Below are 6,295 nucleotides of genomic sequence, written 5' to 3'. Positions count from 1 at the left end.
CTAAAACCACCCTAAACGTTTTCAAAGCCATGAAACTCACCGAGTGGTCAGTGGTGTTCGTTGATGTTCTGACTTAAAATCGTAGCAAGCTGTGGTTTCTGTGATGATTTATTTGACATTTTGTCAAATCCATTGGTTTTCTACAGAAGCCTCATTGTCCGTTGGAAGTAATCCGCCACCGGAAATGGAAAGGGGGTTGTTTACGACAAGGCTGTAGTCATTGTAGTCTTTTAGCTCAGCGAAAGTGCAGTGAAAGTGAAGAATGAGAACGAACGAATAGTAAGTAAGTAATAAGTTTACACAACTGCACAATGGATTACTCGCTTGTAAACAACCTTCGCAGTACGATGCCTTTGAACACAACGCCAACCTTCTTCTACTTCTTCTGTGTCCCATTACATTGCAATGGTTTCCTGCCGGTTGGCGACACCCACGTAAAGGAGCATTATCGCCATCAAGTGGGCAGGAGTGTATAACACTTCAGGGTCAAACGAACAATCAAGCGGAAGTTTACACACGGGTGTGAGGCAGCTGAAAAAAAGAGTTCCACAATCGAGATGAATAGCGAAAACACGGATGGAAACCAGTTTGCTATGATTTTTATGTCAGAACATCAACGAACACGACCATTCGGTGAGTTTCATGGCTTTGAAAACAAATGTTTAGGGTGGTTTTAGGACAGGTTCACACATGGCCATAGGCAGCAGTGTTAAGCCAGGCAGGGGAAAGCCAAATTCTCTGAAAATTCCTGTCCCCCAGATGCCTTCAGACTTATGCTGCGTTCGTTTTGTACTCAGAGGTCGGAAATTCCCAGTTCCCAGTCGGAAGTTTAAACTTGAACGCACCCTGAGATTGGATTTCCAACTCGGAAACTCGGAGCAACCACATCAACCCTGACTTAGGAATCCAAGATGGCTGCCGGTCACATACATAGTGAGTAAACACTCTGCTAAAGTACTGTTTATAGCAATATTATCTTATTTGTTTATTGCTACCTTCTCCGTCTTTTATCCTCATCTGCGGTGTTCATCAGTTGGAGTGCATGATGGTTTTGAACCTGTCTATACTCCGAAAGTGCAAGGGCAACAAAGGCTTTCTTGCAGGCGTCCATGTTTTTTTCCGACTTGTCCACCGTTGTCAACTAGAATGCAAAAACTGTTGTCAACTCAGAGGTGACGTCATTCCCACTTCCGACTTCCGACCTCCAAGTACAAAACAAACGCACCATTATTCCAGTTCCTGCACTCCACCCCCCATCCTCACCTCACAATCACCATATTGCCCTCACCTGAGCGTCCCCGCCCATCTCCCCACCTGCACCTAATCTCCTCATCAGCCCTGCAGCACATGTAGCTTCTTTGTTGCCATGTGTCTTTGCTTTCCGAGCCATTCTAAACCACTGAACCCTCCCTATCTGCATTTGGGTCCCCGTCCTGCTGCCTCACACTCACCTGCCTGACAGCTAAAATTAACCTGTGGCTTATCCGGCATCGGTAAAGCAAAGATAGCAGCGTAATTACTAAAACATGCTGACTATAAAACAAGAAGAAAACTATTAAGGGACTCATTTTATTTAGTTCATTGATTTTCTTAATGCAGTCTTGGATAACAAACCTAATAAACAAACAGCAGGTTGTGTTTATATGCAATGGCTTACCCTGACTATCATTCACACCCTTTAAAAAATGTGCTCTCTAATAGTGAAGCCACAGGAGGAGATTCTTTTTAAGTAGTGCAAACACACCTTTAGCCTGCCCATAGGGTTTCTTTCCTTTTTTTCAAAGACTGCTTTGTACCATACATTGTTTGTTTTTTCTCAAAGACTTCTTTGTAACAACTTCTTAAAAGCATTTCATAAGCAGGTGTTTTCCACCAGCTGTCATAAACAAAACACCTGCTTCTACATCGCTGATTATGGCGCAGCGAGATTTGCAACATCCTTGAAAGTTTCAGGAGGGAATGAGCTGCAACATGTTCCTGCTGTGTGTGATTTAAAGTGGTTTATCGAATTTAATGAAGTGTTCTCTGAAGACACTGATGGGTCACCATTTTGACCCACCATTTTTGTTTTGTTTTTTAAAGGCTACCCCATGGCATCCATTCTCGGACACGTGGTTCTTTTTTTTTTTTTTTTTTTTTTTTCAAACAGTGCTTTTGTTATCAACGGATTGGGGTAAAAGACCATGAATAATAGAGTGCTGCTGGGATGACTCCTGAAACCCGGCAATGAGTTCCCATTTCTACACTTCAGGTCCCCTCATCTCAGAGTCAGTGGGTTTTTTGAATTGGTTTTTGGTTAGATGGTTGAAATGAGGTATATGGTTAACACAAGCTTAAAATAGTTTCACATTAAGTCCCAGTGGTGGTCCCAGGACATTTTGTGCCCTAGGTGAGCCCCCCTCCCCCTCTACAAAAAAAAAAAAAACATGTTGTCTGCAAGTTTATTAGCAAAATGCAAATAAACAACCAAGCTAAAATAAATAAATTAAATTAAATAAAGATTTAAAAAGATTTTAAAATGTGCTGATTTGCTTTCAGTAACATGTTGTACATGTGTTAAAACTATTATTCAATAATCAATAAAAAAAAAGACTTAAATAATAAGAATAAAATAATAAGATAAGATATGACTTTGTCAAATAATAATAAAATGTACAAATTTGTTTTCAAATTGAACTTGGGATGCACCGATTATGAAAATTCTGGGCCGATACCAATGTTTAAAATAACAATTTCACCAATAGTCGATACCGATGTTTTTATATTGATGTTTCTTTGTTGAAACACAGAAATCTACAAAAAAAAATTCAGTCCTTTATTACACTACCTTTGAATGTGCCCAAATTCAATACACATCAATTAAACCTTTAACATAACTTTCTTTCACATAAAAAACATCTTTAAGCCTTTTTACTATATATATATATATATATATATATGATACATCATAATTTCCTCTCTAATAACTATTTCATAGTGCTGTGAAAACATTGAAAAATGTCTCCTTGAAACAGCTTATTTATTCAAGTTTGTCAGCAAAAGCTACATATCACAAGATTACAGTGAACACACCATGAGAATGTTATAATTTACCTTTGCTCAGTACTCATTTTTACTGAATAGAGCTTGAACACTTCACAATGTAAATCAATGTAACTTCCTTGAGCTGTTGGTTGCGGCCACTGGCTGCTTAGAGGTAACAATAACCAGCTCTCCTCCTGCTGGTTTCATGTTCTTTCTCTTAACATACACTCCTCTCAGTAGTGTCGTAGTAGTTGAGTGGGCACCAGACAGCTTTTGTTGTTTTGACATGATAACGACACAGGCTGTTTCAGGGTTCATGTGACGTTGGATAACTCGGCCATCTCCCCCAGAGAGCAGGCAAAGTGTAACGAGCTAGTGAGAGGGGCTGGGGATGGCAGGAACCCAGATAATCTATTATTTAGTAGGCTTTGTTACATAGTTATGTTGTTGTGGCTTCATGTAATATTTCAAAATAATTGTAGTCATAGTATTAGTAAAAAAATGTTAGATGGAAAATAAACATTTTGATCTTTTTGCCCCCCATTTGTGGCGCCCCCTATCGATGGCAGCACCCTTAGCATTCACCTATACTGCCTATGTCACAGCGGCAGTTTAGTTCTACAACATAAAATAAGTCAGTAAGTGCCTCACTCTTAAATTTGGAAGCTTTTCGGTGTCTTATAAAAGGCGGTTGCAAACAAATGGCTAAATGACAATACAGAACGTCATCACGCCGAACACGACTGTACAGCTTTGTTGTGATGGCAAGCGACCATACTGAAGTTTGTTTATAGCCCAACATTAGCTTTTTATTTCTGCCAATTGCATTTATGCTTCACAAATCATAATAGTGGCATCAATTTGCGAAGATGTTATTGAACGAAACATTTAAGCATCCTAAACTTCTGTTTGCTGCTTGTTTGTGTTTTTGGTGCAATAATCCAAAATCCAATGGAAAGTCCACTGACTTTTTACAAAGGAAACTTCTGTGTCAGCCTACAAAGAAAAAAAAAATCCCTGCGGCACTCTGTTCAAAGTATTCCTGATAGAACATACAGATAAAAATTAATCATTTTAATCTTCAATATTTTAGAGACAAAAACAGCTCTACAAATACCAAAAAGGAGAAACACATAAATATGGAATCTGTGAGTCATTGTGGGGTTAATTAATATGCCAAACACACTGCCTGAGGTTAGTCAAGTCTCAACTGTACAGCCTGGGGAAAGTAGGTGAACAAATACAACGTGTTCTTGTTCACTAATTTACACTTATTTCAGCAATAAAGGTAACAACAACAACACAAACTTTCCACAACTGTAATGTAACATGATGGTGTGAACTTCCCTGGGACTCCCTACCGTCACTCTAAATGATGAAGCACCTTGCATGTTGAGGTTACATGGATGAGTGGTCTCTCCACATTAAACATTTGTGATGGCCGGCTAAAGCTGCTTTAAAAATGAATTCATCTCCTGGTGTACAGTATGGCTGCACAAATCTGTTAGCCGTGGAACCCTCCATGATAAGTTTATGAACAGATAAATAAAATAAACCACATTCTTGGCATTTCTTATTCCTATCAGCGAGTGTCTTGCCTTGATACCGCGCGACGCGTGGGTCAAAAATTCAGCAGGCAGTTCATCTGGCCAATCCGGCGTGTGTGAAAAGACACTTATTTTATTATTTCTGCCCTTTATCTGTCTGTACAGCTGCAGTGGCTTTGATAAGGCATGCGAGTGATGCCTTATGCAGCATTTTTCAACGGGTAATTGTGCGCTACCACTGAGGAATAGATAAGTACGAGTCAAACAGAGTCTAGTGAGAAAGATTTATATGCGGGATGAGCCCATATCCCTTTATTACCAAAGCAGATACAGTAGTCTTATACTTCTTCTAAGCACGTATGAAGTTTGTGTAGCGTTCGGCTCTTTTGGTCTGTATTCCAAATGTCAAAAGGAGATGAGGGAAAGGTTGTTGATTCAGTTCTAGTGTTTGCCTCAACACATCTTACCTCTGTACTCATTTCACATGTTTAGCATCGCACTTGGCAAATGACACGCTGCTGATTGTTCTGTTGTAACTGCCACTGTAAATCAGGGATAATGGCCCACAAGGTTAAAACATGCATGTAGGGTTAATTGTCGTGTACTGGCAGAGGGCTGTAGAAACTGAATATCTTAGCAATGGATAAATATGGTAATCCTGACCTTTGTTCCTCTCTTTGGGAACTTCAGTGTCGTTTTAGCGTCTTTAATTAGAGTGTGGAGATAATAGGACAGGAATTAAGAAGTGTCAATTGTCAAGAGTGTGAGTGTGAGTTCGCCTCATGATATGAGAAGTAGTTTGATACGTGTAGAAAATACTCATCTCAAGCGGTCAGTGTCTTTTAAAACCCTACAACTTCTCCCCAACTTCTTTATCAGCACTACTCTATTCGTCTTTATCTTCTTCACACTCGTATTCTATAACCCAACAGTTTTATACTCACTTGAAACTTGGTCTGCCAAACTTGGTGGCATTCTGGCTCTCTATTGGCTCCCTTGGTCACACATCACTCTTTTACTCCATCTCTCACTGATGGCACGAAAAAGGCATTTATTCCTTCAAAGATCTTTTTATTGAGAGTATATTCTTATCATTTCAGCAGTTAAATTTGACAAACCACATACTCATTTTTTCAGATATTTACAGGTACGTACCTTTGCCAAGCAAAACACTGCATCCCTCCCTAACTTACCAATCAGTTCACCAGTTGAATCTATATTTCTGTCAAACCCACTGATCAAAGGAGGCACCCTGCTATTTATAATGCACTTTCATGTTTAGTTTTCATGTTTACTACCTCTCTAGATTATTTAAAAGTAAAAATGATTTAGGGGGTTGCTATTTCGGAAGAGTCATGGACAGAAGCCCAATTACTGGTACATTCTTCCTCAGTTTGTGCTAGACATGGACTTTAATGGAATTTAAAATATTGCATAGACAGTTTACAAAATATTGCATATCACTTATCAAATCTAAGGGCCAATCCCGATTCTCTTCCCTTAACCTTACCCCTTGGTTTCAAGTGCACTCGCCAGATAGATTCCCCTCAACGACGAAGGGGTAGTGTTGAGGGGTAAGGAAATTTACCTCCGAATTGGGAAGCCACTTCATGCAAATTAGCGTAACAGACATGTTCACCATGTTCGCTTCTAAATGCTACCTAAATGTGTGCAGCATTAAGTTGTAAGTGTGCATCGCACGGCCCTTCAAATTAAGTGGGGAT

The sequence above is a fragment of the Epinephelus moara genome, chromosome 9 (genome assembly GCF_006386435.1).
Source record: "Epinephelus moara isolate mb chromosome 9, YSFRI_EMoa_1.0, whole genome shotgun sequence".
Classification (NCBI taxonomy): Eukaryota; Metazoa; Chordata; class Actinopteri; order Perciformes; family Serranidae; genus Epinephelus; species Epinephelus moara.
Note: the sequence above shows the minus strand (reverse complement) of the source record.